This window comes from Pseudoliparis swirei, chromosome 6, assembly GCF_029220125.1.
Source record: "Pseudoliparis swirei isolate HS2019 ecotype Mariana Trench chromosome 6, NWPU_hadal_v1, whole genome shotgun sequence".
Lineage (NCBI taxonomy): Eukaryota > Metazoa > Chordata > Actinopteri > Perciformes > Liparidae > Pseudoliparis > Pseudoliparis swirei.
This window is the reverse complement of record NC_079393.1, coordinates 27451822-27469401: the sequence shown is the minus strand read 5'-3', so window position 1 is coordinate 27469401 and position 17580 is coordinate 27451822. Positions and strand designations below refer to the sequence as shown.

The window sequence follows — 17580 nt, the reverse complement described above, 5'->3', positions numbered from 1 at the left end:
CTAGCCCCTGATAAATAGAACGGAATAAGAACTCTCTCTCTCTCTCTCTCTCTCTCTCTCTCTCTCTCTCTCTCTCTCTCTCTCTCTCTCTCTTCTCTCTCTCTTCTATCTCTTCTCTCTCCCTCTCCCTCTCTCTATTCTCTAAACATAACAAACGTCAGTAAACAGCTGGACGAGGCTTTGAAATCACAGAGTTTTTGTTTGTTTCTTTTTTAAGGAAACGTCGGACCAGTTGTGACGTCATGTTTTCAGCAGCGCTAATGTTGTGGTTGATTTATCACAAAACAACGTCAGGGGACAAACACCGTCATGACCTGTGTGTCTCATGCTGCGCATCAGAGGAGAAGGAGGTGCACCCGTTCGGTGGCGCGAGGAGCACTGCGCGGAGGAGGAAGTGGAGGAGGAGGAGGGAGCGGCGCGGCGGTGGGAGGGAGAGGAGGGGGGGGCTCGTGAGCGTCGAGGAGCATGTCGGGGCGAAATTCTCACAAGAACTCAAATAAATGCCCCGTCGGATATTAAAACACATTTGGGGGGAGTTGATGACAGAGAGAGTAACTTTTATTCTTAAATACGGGTGAATAAGTAGGTACATGCTGCACAACATCAGGAGAATATGGCCTCTTCTTACTCAGAAGGCGGCACAGGTTCTGGTCCAGGCTCTGGTTCTGGTCCAGGCTCTGGTCATTTCGCGCCTCGACTACTGCAACTCCCTCCTGGCAGGTCTACCTGCTAAGGTCATCCGACCTCTGCAGCTTGTCCAGAATGCAGCAGCTCGACTGGTCTTCAGTCTCCCGAAATTCACCCACACCACTCCGCTCCTCCGCTCTCTCCACTGGTTACCGGTGGCTGCCCGCATCCTCTTCTAAGAACTGGTTCTGGCGTACCGTGCTCTGAACGGATCGGGCCCCGTCTACATCCGGGATATGGTCACACCGTACACCCCGGCACGTTCGCTCCGCTCGGCAACAGCCAATCGACTTGTGACTCCTGCACCTCGAGCTAATCACTCTACATCCAGACTGTTGCTGTCCTGGCTCCTCAGTGGTGGAACGAGCTCCCCACTGACATCAGGACAGCAGAAAGTCTCTACATCTTCCGCCTGAGACTGAAAACACATCTTTTCCGACTATATCTGGATTAAAACACAGATTTGCACTTCAGTGGCACTGGGATAGCACTTATTGTGGTGCTTTTGTGGTTTGACTGAGTTGAGGAAGTGTTGCTTCCTGTGTTCTTGATGTTCTTGGTTTGTACTCTAGGTTGAATGCACTTATTGTAAGTCGCTTTGGATAAAAGTGTCTGCTAAATGACATGTAATGTAATGTAATGAATTTAAAAAAAGTGTCTCCAGCAAAAAGGGCACTTTACTCATCCAGGGCAAAGGGGCTGGTGCTTGAGCACCACTAGGGCTCTATCTGTGCACGTGCCTGGGTATTGGGGTACTTTGAGCTCTCTAGTGGGGTAATATGAGCTCTCTGGTGGGATAATATGGTACTTTATGTTGTCATGTAAGGTAATATGGTACTATGCACTCTCTACTAGGGTAAGATAGTACTATCCAATCTGGTTCTGGGTGGAACCTCAGCCTTTGAGGAGGAACCTATTTAGAACCCTTATTTCTGAGAGTGTTGAAACTGAAGCTGACCGATCGATGTAGAGGAGTAAAAGTCTAAAGTACTATAAAATGGAAACTGGGTACTTCACAGCAAAGGGTCTGTTATTGGGTACTTTGGTTCTTTCTACCATTGATTGAGAGGAAGAAGAAAACAAGGAAGAGGAAGAGAAAGGAATCCTCTGACCAGAGGGGATTGAAAGAACATTACAGCTCATCTCTTCTCTTCTTGGTCTTCTTCTCTTCCTTGTGGAAGACTTTTCCATCCGACTGCTTCTTCCAGCTCAGTTTGATGTCGTCGTTCAGCCCCTGGTCCTTCATCCTCTGTTTGATCTGAAGCATGGAGAGAAGAACTCGTCACTAGACTGTTCCCTTACACCCTGCATCCTTTCTCTCTCTGTCCTTATGTGAAGCTCTAAAAGAACTCTTCACTCGTCTGTTGTTCCCTTACATCCTGCATCCTTTCTCTCTCTGTCCTCATGTGAAGCTCTCGAAGAACTCTTCACTCGTCTGTTGTTCCCTTACATCCTGCATCCTTTCTCTCTCTGTCCTCATGTGAAGCTCTAGAAGAACTCTTCACTAGACTGTTGTTCCCTTACATCCTGCATCCTTTCTCTCTTTGTCCTCATGTGAAGCTCTAGAAGAACTCTTCACTAGTCTGTTGTTCCCTTACATCCTGCATCCTTTCTCTCTTTGTCCTCATGTGAAGCTCTAGAAGAACTCTTCACTAGTCTGTTGTTCCCTTACATCCTGCATCCTTTCTCTCTCTGTCCTCATGTGAAGCTCTAGAAGAACTCTTCACTAGTCTGTTGTTCCCTTACATCCTGCATCCTTTCTCTCTTTGTCCTCATGTGAAGCTCTAGAAGAACTCTTCACTAGTCTGTTGTTCCCTTACATCATGCATCCTTTCTCTCTCTGTCCTCATGTGAAGCTCTCGAAGAACTCTTCACTAGACTGTTGTTCCCTTACATCCTGCATCCTTTCCCTCTGTCCTCATGTGAAGCTCTAAAAGAACTCTTCACTAGACTGTTGTTCCATTACATCCTGCATCCTTTCCCTCTGTCCTCATGTGAAGCTCTGCTCTAGAAGAACTCTGGTTTCCACTTGAGGATCTTTGTTGTTGGCATGTTCTTTGTTCACACGTCTAGCTTCAATAATGACGTGTCCACGTTTGCTCTGCACATAACACCTCTACATTGTTCTTAGGAGTCCACTACATCTCACGTATCACCTGTTGTTCTGTTGTTAATGAGAGGAAGATGTACCTTCTTCAAGAGGTTCTCCATCACCACAGGGTCATTCAGATCCAGAGAGGAGCTGCTTTTCTCCAGCCTGACTTTCACCACTTGCTTTGAAACAGGAACAACATCTAAAAAAAAAAAAACCTTCATTGCAACATTTCTGGCTGATAATATTCAACATCCTTGAATGTTTAACACTTTGAATGATCAGAGAAAAGTATTTTAATTTTCCATCAGCTAATTGTTTTAATATGACTGGTGCAAGAACACTTTAGCTTAGCTTAGCATAGACTTAGTATGAGCAGTGTAGCATCACTCAGGCCAGCACTCTCTAAACCTATAAGTCCACCTTTAGGGACTAAGTGATTGACAGCTCACACGGTAGCAGATAAACGCTGACTTGACGTTACAGTCCAGGGTCTCCCATTGTCCAGCGGAACTGAAGTCTGCTGCCACACACTTCTTAGAGGAGCCACCAAGTTCAAGAGGCACCAGAGGATTCCAGTTCCTAAATGAGGACTCACTTCCATCAGACCACTTCCACGGAACTCTGAAAAGGCCGATCCAGACGTACGATCCATCGGGAACCAGATTGTGTACCATCTGGTTCTCCTCCATGTTCCTCACACTGGCCAGGTCTGTGTGGTGTTTATTTATTTTTATTTTAGAAGTTTATTTCAGGGACAACGTACAAAAAAACATTAGTCTCCGAAGAGAAAAGATGCATTGCACTAGGTTATAGCTTTTGCTATTTTACACCTCCAGTCCCTTGTACATACAGTATAAAACAATACAAATAAAACATACAATGTAGAACAATACAATGAAATACGTACGATAACATTAAAAATAAAATAGTAATAAAAAAACCCCTACGGTCAATGAGCCTGTTTACACAGGGGCCAGAGGCCCCAGAGGTTGATTATCGTCATGCCGCCCCCCCATTAAGGGTACCCTACTGAAAATGGGAACATGATTGACTCGCTAGCAACTGTCCTTTCAGGTGAGCTTTGAAAGTGACAATTGAACTGCACCTCCTCATCTTTTCTGGCAGACTATTCCACTGAGTTATTGCTTTTACAGAAAAAGATGACTGTCCAAACACAGTGTAGCGGAACGGTTTAACGCAATCAAGTACTGACACTGTTCTTGTAGCTCTGATGGAATTTGTAGGACGAATATGTACAAAGTCACACAGTGGTGGAGGTGCCAACCCATTAATGATTTTATAGACCATACATGAGTCTGCTAGTTGTCTAAGGTGTTCAAGCTCAGTAGCCTGTGTTTCTAGTATCTTACAGTGGTGGAAACGCATAGGCTTTTTGTCTAAAGTTTTCAGGGTTTGTTTATACAAGGAAGCAAGAGGTCTTACATCTGATTCACTAGCTTGTCCCCAGCATGTGATACAGTATGTCATGTGGGAGAGAATCATAGCGTGCATAAATATCTTAGCTGCTTCTAAGGAGAGACAGTTTCTGATGTGTCTAAAATTAACTATGTTGTATTTTAATGTTTTAACCATTTTTTTTACATGGCTCTTAAAGTTTAAATTGGGGTCTAATACCACACCAAGATATTTAAAGTCAGAGACTACCTCAACCTTGACACCTTTGATCAAGATGTCCGCTGTTGGAGCCATCTTCCTGTGTTTCTTGTGGAAGAACATAGCTTTTGTCTTAGATACATTGAGACTTAGGCCTGACTCTTCTAGCCATTTTGTGATAATCTCCAATGCAGCTGTTAACTTAACAGCTGCTAGCGCGGCTGTTGCTGCATAAGTCCACACAACAGTGTCATCAGCATACATCTGAAGATGGATGTCTTGAGGACAGTGCTGTGGGAGATCGTTTATATACATGCTAAATAATAGCGGCCCCAACACGGACCCTTGTGGGACACCCATTGTACAGTTCATGACACTAGACAGAGTAACACCCACTTTAACACATTGCCTCCTATTAGATAAGTATGAAGACATCCATGCCAGTGCTGTGTTTGAAAAATTAAAATGAGACAATTTTGACAGCATAACAGCATGGTTCACTGTGTCGAAAGCTTTGCTCAGATCTAGAAACACAGCACCAGCTATAGCTTCCTTATCAAGCCTGGATTTGATATGTTCTACAAAAAGCAAAGTTGCAGTTTCAGTAGAATGATTCGCTCTGAAACCGAACTGCAACCGAACTGCAGTAGTTCTGGGCCTCAGTCCATGTCATGGTGGTGTTAATGAGGACTAATGTGTTTGGCCCTGAAAGTAGAACAGAGTGAAGTGCTGAGTAGAGGAACCATAACAGACCACATGATGCAGACTCGTTTATTGTTGCTTCATGAATATGAGCATGAAGGTGGAATCAACACAGAGCTGGGTGAATATGAAAATGCACATTCATCAAGGCAACAGACATTAATCTGCTTTAAAGGAACTTCATGGAGCTGAAGACTAGTTCAAGTAACTGTGAGGAACTTTTAACTGGTCCTGAACCAATATCAGTCTAGTCCAGATCCCTTATGTGACCCCAGTTTAGTCCTGATCCTCTATATGACCTCAATTAAGCCCTAGTCCTCTATATGATCTCAGTTTACTCCTGGTCCTCTACAGACCCCCTCTAGTTCTGACACCACGCTGCTGGAGTCCCAGGACTTCCTGCTGGACCTGCTGGGGGTAAGGATGGCCCTGGTGAACCCGCTTGACCAGAACCAGGACAGAGAGGGGCAGACTGTCAGACCCTACTGCAGTAGAGTGAGAGGCTTTCTAAAGGGATCCTGGTGCTCAGAGACATTACCACTTTAGTCCACAGGGGGCACCAGAATCAACAAAGAAGGAAAGTTGCTTGTCGTAACTTTAATATTCTCACCTCTGACATCGAAGCAGACTGACTTTAAGAACGTCCCACACTGAAAGTCGTGCCATCGCCCATCTGTATTCATCACTCCGCAGTGTTGATCATAGTTTTTGTTGTTTGGTTCACCAGAATTCCATCGTCTGAACTCCATCTCCCCCGGTTTGTAGAAACTTGTGTTTGACAGTGACCACCTCCAGTCTTCCAAGTAATAGAACAGTCCGATCCAGACTCGCTGAAGGGAATATTTAAATGTGATATGAAGAAAGAGACGTTCTTAGGATGCTAACAGCGCTAACAAAGGTAACATGATATTTACGTGGATGATGTTTGATTGATGACATATATTTCTGGAGGTGACTTCTTCTTTTTTGGCGCCACACCACATCCACGTTGTTTGATGAAACCTCAAAGCTTTTAGAACTACTGTTATTTGATTGTTCTGACCTCAAATCTAAATAATAATTGTAAATATTTTAAGAACAAAAGGTCCTCCACTCTGAATAAGTCAGTGATTGGGCCCTATAATAATAGTAACAACAAATATACATTGTCATTATATATAATATGGTTAAAGTCATTCATGAACCAACTTCCTTTTTTTTGGCCTGAACAAGTCTTCAACGACTTTTTCTTGAGTCTGTTCTGCCTCTACCTGGTTGTCACAATACTCACATTATAACTTCTATATGATAACGGCATAAATAACAGGATACTAGATATCAGAATTCAATACAATACCATAAATATGATACTGGTGTATTTATCTATAATAGTAATAAATAAAACCTATGTATGGTTCACTTTTTAATAGCTTTTTCAACACTTAACAAATGTCAGTAATATTAGTATTAGCCTACAGCAAGATATTTATGAGGGGCCGTGAGGGACATTATTCAGAATACCCTCTCACACATACAACTGAAATGCTCTCACACACACACACTAGTGAAATGCTCTCACACACACTACTGAAATGCTCTCACACACACTAGTGAAATGCTCTCACACACACTAGTGAAATGCTCTCACACACACACTAGTGAAATGCTCTCACACCCACTACTGAAATGCTCTCACACACACTACTGAAATGCTCTCACACATACTAGTGAAATGCTCTCACACACACTACTGAAAAACTATATGCTCACACACACAACTGAAAATCTCTCACACATACTAGTGAAAAGCTCTCACACACACACATGATATGAAAAGCTCTCATACACACATATGAAAATTTCACTTGAAACGGAAGGCATTTCACTTGCAACGGAAGGTGCAGTGTTGCCAGGTCCGCGGTTTTCCCGCGGCATTGGGCAACTTTTGAAGTGTTGCCGCGGGTTGAATTTTGTGTCCGCTGGTTCGGGTAGACCTATTTTGCATGCAAATTACATGAATATCTTTCAATAAAAATCCATATTTTAAATGAAATAATTTATTTATACCCAAATCCTACCATAAACTGCTTTTAATGCTGGCATACTAAACATTTGGTGTTACTTTGTAGATACTACAATACATTTGGCAATGATAGCAATGCTGTTGGACTTTAAAAGCAGTGTATATGGTTTGGCACGGGCATATTTTGAGTTCTGATATTGGGCTGGTTTTTGGGCTGGTTTTATTGGCCATTGGGCGTGTTTTGTCACACAGACCTGGCAACCCTGGGAAGGTGTTTCAGTTGAAACGGAAGGTGATCAAGGATGGCAGATCAACAATGTGCTCAACAGCCCTTAAGCAACGGCGTTACTAAACAACATATTGGCCTCAGCGGAGACAATCAGAACACTGTCTAATGCCTCAACTGTTCGGCAGCAGCCGGTGTTACACCCCTACTGGTTTTCAAACCTACTGGTTTCCATACGCGTGCGTTGTGTTCTCTTAACATCTGCAGCGGGGCTCTGTCTCGCTCACCAGATTCGTCACACATTCACAAACATATTGCTGGAGATCTTCAAGCCACCGTTCATATCCATTTCGGCGATTACGATTGTATAAGTGAGCAGTGCATCACAGCCACGGATGAAGAAATACATTTTCGAAAAAATAAAAATAAAAAGATCGCCCGACCTGGTTTCGATCTCTTTCACGCAAAAGGAGACTGCACTCAAAGACGTGCAGTCTGCGCGCTGCGCCACCAGATATTAGCTTCTAGTCAAGTAATTTATATATTGATCCATTAAGTCGAAGGGATCTGAAACAACTGGTTACCTTGAGCGGATATGTACACTTTGAAACATTAAGTCACATTTCTTATGTTGCGAACAAGCATCGCTAAACATGATTATTATGACTGTTGCAAGTGAAATGCCTTCCGTTTCAAGTGAAATGCCTTCCGTTTCAAGTGAAATGCCTTCCGTTTCAAGTGAAATTTTCATATGTGTGTATGAGAGCTTTTCATATCATGTGTGTGTGAGAGAGCTTTTCACTAGGATGTGTGAGAGATTTTCAGTTGTGTGTGTGAGCATATAGTTTTTCAGTAGTGTGTGTGAGAGCATTTCAGTAGTGTGTGTGAGAGCATTTCACTAGTATGTGTGAGAGCATTTCAGTAGTGTGTGTGAGAGCATTTCAGTAGTGTGTGTGAGAGCATTTCACTAGTGTGTGTGTGAGAGCATTTCACTAGTGTGTGTGAGAGCATTTCACTAGTGTGTGTGAGAGCATTTCAGTAGTGTGTGTGAGAGCATTTCACTAGTGTGTGTGTGTGTGAGAGCATTTCAGTAGTGTGTGTGAGAGCATTTCAGTTGTGTGTGTGAGAGGGTATTCTGAATAATGTCCCTCACGGCCCCTCATAGATATTAATGAAACTACATGGTGCCATCATGGCATTGATTATACACGGCTATAAGGCTGCTTATCTGTATCTGACCAGATGATACACAGTTCCTTCAGTATGAGCAATTGTAGAGGTACATAACTTTACAGACTGTCTGCCTTGGAGACAAAGAACTGAAACATTTCACTTCTGGCATCTTTTTTTTTTTTTTTTCCCGGTCTCAAAAGCTCCGCCACTTCACTCGCTGTGAGAGCTGCGCAGTGCGTGCAGACAGCTTGACACGGAGCAGCGTGTGCTCTCTGATCTCTCTTTTAATGAAGTATCGACACAAAAAATATGCAAAATCATATTGATTTTAACATACGGATACCTTGTTAGTATCCATACACCGTGCAGGATGACAGCAGAATGTAGCGGGCTAACATTCGAGCTAACACTAAGCCCCCAAACGCTGTCGACATCTTAACGCTGATTGGCCAATACGCGACACGTTCCATCAAAGATGTGTTATTGTGAAGAGCACCACTTCATATTTTCTCCGCGTCTCACTGCAATCTCAACACCAGCGGGCCAGTTGACGCAGAAAAGAAATTAGGAAGTATTTCGTATGGAAAATTCTGGCGAGATCTGCCAGATCTGGCATTTCCTCTCCCTTCCCCCCTGTGCGGAACCCTCTCAGCCCCTTGATTGTAGTGTGGATAGATGGCCATAGATACCCATAATCAATAATGTGTATGTGCTAGAAAATTCATAATCATCAATAAGTCCTTAATTGGTCTGTAATATATATTACTTAATTTACAAATGTAAAATCTATCATTTATAAAGTAGGTAAACTCAATCATGAAACCATAACAGTCAAGCTTATTAATCAAGAATAATATATTTTAAATGTTCATGAATTTCTGAGTAATGAGTATTAATGTTGGAACAAGACTTTACAAATGATGAATTAAGTGTTTACTCACTTAACTAATGCTAAATAGCGTGTAGTTTTTATAAAGGGTTACCGTATGTTGCATTAACTCATGTGTTTTGTATGAAAAATATTCACCTGTAAACTAACTGTGAAATAAATGTTCCTCTGACATGTTAAATAAATAAACATTGAACTAAATCACTCAAGTGAACTACAAGTACACACTGAGGTCCAGTTCATCTGCATACGTTCCACCACCGTGAGAATGTAATCGTTCAGACCACCTGTCACTGACGTAATGAAACTCACTGAGTGGATCGGTTTCTTCAGGGTCTTCAGGGTCTCCAGGTCCTCCTGGTCTCGTATGGTGGCCAGGTCCATGTGGTTCTCTCTGCAGTGATGCTGTGCTTCAGTCATGGTCTTCAGCTCATCAACAACATGGTAATGACGTACAGCAGCTGGGGAGACGGCCCACAGTCCTGATGGACAAACGGCATATTGATCACATTTAATATTAATAACTTAGCTCACTCATGCAAATGACCATTTTAGATTGATGTAAAAAAGACACACAAAGAAATGGAAGTTAGAGGAATGTCACTGCACTGTAAAACAGGATTTGAGGTTTTAGTTCATTCAACTCATTTCCCTAAGTCAGTTCAACTAAAGTGTTGGGTGTACTTGAAATATCAGGTTCAGCTGTGTCCAACTAATCACGACAGTCGGAATAGTTTAAGCAACACAGATTTCCCAGACTCAACTGTGTAGTCCCTGCAAAAGCGCATAGGTAACCCCACACATTCGATGGACGGCAGGTGGTGTCTTGCCCTGCAAAAGTCGATAAGCAACCCCACAGTTTGCTACTGTGAATGTGGAAAAGAAAATTCCTTTTTGGATCAGGAGTTGCCAAGATAAGAATATACATTTACCCTGCTTGTATTCATCGAAATATGTTGAATAGAAAAAAGTGTGTACATTTTACACACGGTTTGCAAAGTAAACCTTGCAGGAAATAGTTTTCAATGACATGTAAGACATGGCTTCGGGCAACGTTTAGCTAGCAGTACTTAGCTATTGTAGAAAACCCTCCTGTTAAGTTTGTTTCGTCGGTAAAGCAACGATGTTCATTCCACATATGTTTCATGTCTCGTCAATGTAACCAAATAATCCTAAGAAATATAGTTTGTACTTCATCAGCAACACCATTACTAACAATTCAATCAGTTTTTAGTGGAATGGAGTTATTCACCCCTCCATAGATCAGAGTTCAATCAGGAGGACTCACTCGTTTTCATGAAAAATACATGTTCAAACTATCTTTTTAGGTACATTGGAAAAATCTAGATATAAATAGTATTAGTCTACCATTTTCAACAACCATTGTGTATGTTTGATCCCTCCCCTGATAAGTGTGGGTGGAGTTTCCATTGGGGAAAAATAAAGGTTCTTGTCAAAATAGTATCTGTATTTCTCTCACAGGTGGGGTCGTTAGAAAGAGAGTGTGTTTGCGTCTGAGATTGGGATGAAACAGGGTGTGTGTCACTCTCTGTCAAACAGTCTATTAGAAATCCTATATTAGGAGAGACATGAAAGAAACCCTCACATTAGTGTTGTATGTCCAATAAAGGTGTATTTAGGAAGAAAGTGAGAAGATAAGAAACATTGTTTAGTCTTTAGTGATGGGCACGTAACAGCATAGAGATGGTTCCCATAACAACCACCTGGTTCTTTTATTTGAAGTTTAAAATCTGTAAAACTTTATATATGGGGCTGTGAAAAAGTGTGTGTGAGAGTAAGTGAGTCTAAGTGTGTGTGTGTGAGAGAGAGCGAGAGAGAGAGAGAGAAAAATGTATTGAAACATGGTGTGAGACCATGTTTCAATACATTTGACTTTTATTTGAAGTTTAAAATGTGTAAAACTTTATATATGGGGCTGTGACTGTCTGTGCTCTTTTAAGTTACAAGTTGCCCTGAAAAACATTTCCAATTGTTCTTTGAGTTGTATTTTATAAAGGCCTTTAAAAGTTGTATTACAATGTTGTTTTATATGTTGGGCCGCTTTAATGTATAGATTTTATGTAGATAATAAGTAAACTTTTATGGAATTTTAATTGAATAAAATAGTCATATGAATGATCTTTAATGTCTGTGTATTTGCATGTGTGCTGTTAAAAAAAAGATGTGTAAGTTGTCTGGGCAAATAAAGATGTTTGATTTTGTTGAATGAACTTAACATTGAAAGTTAGATAAACTACTCCTTCAAAAGTAACCTGGCTGCCTTAAAAAGACAAGTTGATTCAACAAGATGCTGAGTGGAGTCAACTTGTATTACTATATTTGCCCTACTAAAAATTATAAGTGTATTCAACAAGAAGATTAGTTCAAACTACTAATATTTTCATTTTTGGACAACTCAGAATATCAGTAATAGTTTGTTGGTTATACTTGTCCTTTTTTGTCGTCTCAAATCGGATTGAAGTTTGTACAACTTTAAATGTATTGTTGGTAGAACAAAAAACATGCTGATTGAAATTAAAGTTTAAAGTTGATTGGACAATTTTTTTTACCTTTCCCTTTGTCAGCCCAACTATGTTTTCTTAGTAGAATTAGTTGAAGTTTAGACAACTTAAGTTTCTTAGCTTAGTCTAACTCAACATTTTAAGGCATCCATGTTACTCATTATTTTAAGTTGAACTAGCATTTTTTTTTTTTACAATGACACATTATGAAACTGTATTATAATATTATAGAAGATGGGAAAATAATAAAAAGATATTAAAGTCTTGCCTGACATGATGACGACGCTCAGTAGAAGTTTGTCCATCCTCCTCTCTGGTCCTCTGTGTCGGGCTGTGGCGTTACATCCTGAATCCTGTTGTGAGGCCGCTGGGTCAGGCATGCAAAGTTCTGCCAACATTCATTTTCCTAAAGGACTTTAATATCATTTAACTAACAAAGACCACACTACGAATGACATGGGTGTCAAATTGTCTCTGGAGAGATGGAACTAAGGTCATCGTCAGGAGACTTCATGCAAATTGAACTGGGCGTGCACGATCACCGAGGTCTGGATCATGGAATATGCCTTCTACCAACTATGCCATGGCCCTGTTGATGCCCCGCCCACTCCTCCTCTCTACCTCCATCTGCCTGATGCATCATGGATGTCTGGATCGTGGTCCATGACTACTACCAACTATTCATACACTCTGTGTAACTCTCTAATGTGTCCTTCTGTACACATGACATCTATTGTTCTGTCCATCCTGGAGAGGGATCCTCCTCTGTTGCTCTCCTGAAGGTTTCTTTCCTTTTTTCCCCGTGAAGGGTTATTTGGGAGTTTTTCCTGATCCGATGTGAGGTTCTGGGACAGGGATGTCTATGTGTACAGATTGTAAAGCACTCTGACAAATTTGTAATTTGTGAAAATGGGCTTTACAAATAAACTGAATTGAATTGAATAGCAGAGAGGGAGGGGGAACCGGCGGAGCCTCCCGTGGAGACTCCGCCGGTTCCTAAGTTCCGCTCCATGGAAGATTTTCAACTCGAGCAGTTTCGGGGCGATACTGTACGCTCAGCTTTTAACCAAGTGATAAGAATTGATGGTCGGTTGGTGCGCCCTGAAGCAGCGCAAATATATGCGCACTTTACATTGATTAGGGACAGACTGTACAGAGTGAGCCATGACGATCAGACAGGGCAGGAAAACACCCAGTTGCTGGTGCCGACCAGAACCACCCGAACATTCCGAGGGCGCCTTTGCGTCCTCTGCCATTAATGGAGGTTCCTTTCGAGCGTCAGGGCCTTCTAAGCGTTCTCTGTAGGCCTACACATAATTACAAAGTTAAAGCTATTTTATAATAAAAAATAATAATACAACTTTTATTTTCTTAATTTTTACTTTCTTATTGCACTATTGTCTTCCTCTGTTGCTGTGCTTCCATCCGGCAGCGCTGCTTCCAGTCTAATTTATTTTAACGGGAAGGAAAATGGAACAACGCTTCGGGAGAGCAACAGAGGACGATCCGTCTATCAGGGTGGACAGAAGTACAATCTAGTTGGGTAATATTGTACTTTAAAGTACTCTAGTGGGGTAATATGGCAGTAGGAGCTCTCTAGTGATGTAATATGGTACTGTGATCTCTCTAGTTATGTAATATGGTACTTTGAGCTCTCTAGTTATGTAATATGGTACTTTGAGCTCTCTAGTTATGTTATATGGTACTGTGAGCACTCTAGTGGGGTTATATGGTACTGTAAGCTCTCTTGTGGAGTAATAATAATAATACATTACATTTTTATTGCACTTTTTGATGTATTCAAAGACGGTTTACATTACATAATTAAAACATCCTATAAGCTATACAATAAAAGAAACTACAATTACATTAAAATCAAAATATAAAAGCAAATAAGAACGTAGAGCACACAATCACACATTAAAAGCAGTTCTGAACAGGTGGGATTTGATATGTGATTTGAAGTCTCGGATAAATTTGGGGAGAGTGTTCCAGAGGGAGGGGGTGGAAATAGAGAAGGCTCTCTCACCTCATGCCCGGTGCTTGGTCTTATGAGGGATGGATAGGAGATTAGCATCAGAGGAGCGGAGCCGACGGGAAGAAGTGGTGGTGAAGCAGATTGGTGAGGTAGGAGTTTTTTTTCTCGTGGGGTAACATGGTACTGTTAGAGCCATTTTAATTGTTTTTTTTTACTTTGGACATCCCACCACTAGGTGGCGCAAAGCCCATTTTATTTGATGCTCAGGCCTACTTAATGAGGAGCGGCAAAGAGGCCAGGTGTTGCTCATTTGTCGGAAGCAAACAGTTTTTCAAGGGTGATTCATGCGATAACAGTTGATAATACGCAAAGCAGAAACATAAATGGTCATGTGTTATATTATGATTTAAATATGTGCACCTAAGTGCAAGTGTATGAGCTTTCTAGTGGGGTAATATAGTACTATGAGCACTCTAGTGGGGTAATGGGGTAAAATGAATTCTCTACTAGAGTAATATGGTACTATGGGTACTCTAGTAGGGAAATATGGTACTGTGAGCTCTAGTAGGCTGATTTTATACTATGAGCTCTGTTGTTTGGTAATGGTGTACTATAAGCGTTCCAGTGGGGTAATATGTAACATGAAGCTCTTAAGTGGGGTAGTATGAGCTTCCTCATGGGGTAATATGATACAATGTGCGCTCTATTAGGGTAACATGATACTTTAATCTCAAGTGGCGTAATATGGTACTTTGAGATTTATTGGAGTAAAATGTTACTATCAGCCCAAGTGGGGTAATAAGGTACTATAAGCTCTCTAGTGGGGGAAAGTTGTACTATGAGCACTTTAGTGGGGTAATGGTGTACTATGAACTCTTTACTAGGGTAATATGGTACTATAGGCACTCTAGTGGGGTAATGGGGTACTTTGAGTTCTTTGGTGGGGCAATGGGGTACTACGAGCTCTCTAGTGGGGTAATATGAGCTCTCTGGTGGTATAATATGGTACTTTATGTTTTCATGTAAGGTAATATGGTACTATGCACTCTCTACTAGGGTAATATGGTACTATAGGCACTCTAGTGGGGTAATGGGGTACTTTGAGCACTTTGGTGGGGTAATATTAGCTCTCTGGTGGGATAATATGGTACTTTATGTTGTCACGTAAGGTAATATGGTACTATGCACTCTCTACTAGGGTAAGATAGTACTATCCACTCTGGTTCTGGGTGGAACCTCAGCCTTTGAGGAGGAACCTATTTAGAACCCTTATTTCTGAGAGTGTTGAAACTGAAGCTGACAGATCGATGTAGAGGAGTAAAAGTCTAAAGTACTATAAAATGGAAACCGGGTACTTCACAGCAAAGGGTCTGTTATTGGGTACTTTGGTTCTTTCTACCATTGATTGAGAGGAAGAAGAAAACGAGGAAGAGAAAGGAATCCTCTGACCAGAGGGGATTGAAAGAACATTACAGCTCATCTCTTCTCTTCTTGGTCTTCTTCTCTTCCTTGTGGAAGACTTTTCCATCCGACTGCTTCTTCCAGCTCAGTTTGATGTCGTCGTTCAGCCCCTGGTCCTTCATCCTCTGTTTGATCTGAAGCATGGAGAGAAGAACTCGTCACTAGACTGTTCCCTTACACCCTACATCCTTTCTCTCTCTGTCCTTATGTGAAGCTCTAAAAGAACTCTTCACTCGTCTGTTGTTCCCTTACATCCTGCATCCTTTCTCTCTCCGTCCTCATGTGAAGCTCTAGAAGAACTCTTCACTAGTCTGTTGTTCCCTTACATCCTGCATCCTTTCTCTCTCTGTCCTCATGTGAAGCTCTAGAAGAACTCTTCACTAGTCTGTTGTTCCCTTACATCCTGCATACTTTCTCTCTCTGTCCTCATGTGAAGCTCTAGAAGAACTCTTCACTAGACTGTTGTTCCATTACATCCTGCATCCTTTCTCTCTCTGTCCTCATGTGAAGCTCTCGAAGAACTCTTCACTAGACTGTTGTTCCATTACATCCTGCATCCTTTCCCTCTGTCCTCATGTGAAGCTCTAAAAGAACTCTTCACTAGACTGTTGTTCCATTACATCCTGCATCCTTTCCCTCTGTCCTCATGTGAAGCTCTGCTCTAGAAGAACTCTGGTTTCCACTTGAGGATCTTTGTTGTTGGCATGTTCTTTGGACACAAGTCTAGCTTCAATAATGACGTGTCCACTATTGCTCTGCACATAACACCTCTACATTGCTCTTTGGAGTCCACTACATCTCACGTATCACCTGTTGTTCGGTTGTTAATGAGAGGAAGATGTACCTTCTTCAAGAGGTTCTCCATCACCACAGGGTCATTCAGATCCAGAGAGGAGCTGCTTTTCTCCAGCCTCACTTTCACCACTTGCTTTGAAACAGGAACAACGTCTAAAAAAAATAATATTCATTGCAACATTTCTGGCTGATAATATTCAACATCCTTGAATGTTTAACACTTTGAATGATCAGGGAAAAGTATTTTAATTTTCCATCAGCGAATTGTTTTAATATGACTGGTGCAAGAACACTTTAGCTTAGCTTAGCATAGACTTAGTATTAGCAGTCTAGCATCACTCAGGCCAGCACTCTCTAAACCTATAAGTCCACCTTTAGAGACTAAGTGATTGACAGCTCACCATGGTAGCAGATAAACGCTGACTTGACGTTACAGTCCAGGGTCTCCCATTGTCCAGCGGAACTGAAGTCTGCTGCCACACACTTCTTAGAGGAGCCACCAAGTTCAAGAGGCACCAGAGTATTCCAGTTCCTAAATGAGGACTCACTTCCATCAGACCACTTCCACGGAACTCTGAAAAGGCCGATCCAGACGGACGATCCATAGGGAACCAGATTCTGTACCAATTGGTTCTCCTCCATGTTCCTCACACTGGCCAGGTCTGTGTGGTGTTCTCTGCAGTAGTTCTGGGCCTCAGTCCACGTCATGGTGGTGGTAATGAGGACTAATGTGTTTGGCCCTGAAAGTAGAACAGAGTGAAGTGCTGAGTAGAGGAACCATAACAGACCACATGATGCAGACTAGTTTATTGTTGCTTCATGAATATGAGCATGAAGGTGGAATCAACACAGAGCTGGGTGAATATGAAAATTCACATTCATAAAGGCAACAGACATTAATCTGCTTTAAAGGAACTTCATGGAGCTGAAGACTAGTTCAAGTAACTGTGAGGAACTTTTAACTGGTCCTGAACCAATATCAGTCTAGTCCTGATCCCTTATGTGACCCCAGTTTAGTCCTGATCCTCTATATGACCTCAATTAAGCCCTAGTCCTCTATATGATCTCAGTTTACTCCTGGTCCTCTACAGACCCCCTCTAGTTCTGACACCACGCTGCTGGAGTCCCAGGACTTCCTGCTGGACCTGCTGGGGGTAAGGGGGGCCCTGGTGAACCCACTAGACCAGAACCAGGACAGAGAGGGGCAGACTGTCAGAACCTACTGCAGTAGAGTGAGAGGCTTTCTAAAGGGATCCTGGTGCTCAGAGACATTACCACTTTAGTCCACAGGGGGCACCAGAATCAACAAAGAAGGAAAGTTGCTTGTAGTAACTTTAATATTCTCACCTCTGACATCGAAGCAGACTGACTTTAAGAACGTCCCACACTGAAAGTCAATCCATAGGCCATGTTTATTCATCATTACGCAGTGTTGT

The 17580-nt window shown here is 41.9% G+C and overlaps 1 protein-coding gene and 1 long non-coding RNA gene across 2 annotated transcripts in view; one reads left to right on the top strand and one right to left on the bottom strand.

Annotated features, from left to right (window-relative positions):
• LOC130194789 (gastrula zinc finger protein XlCGF8.2DB-like) overlaps positions 1–17580 on the top strand; it is a 115612-nt gene that overhangs the window by 71663 nt on the left and 26369 nt on the right. The window lies entirely within an intron of this gene.
• On the bottom strand, positions 5052–9834 carry LOC130194846 (uncharacterized). Its single transcript, XR_008831978.1, has 3 exons — positions 9701–9834; positions 5709–5928; positions 5052–5101 (listed from the first exon to the last, which is right to left on the bottom strand). It is a non-coding gene; the product is annotated as an uncharacterized LOC130194846 (long non-coding RNA).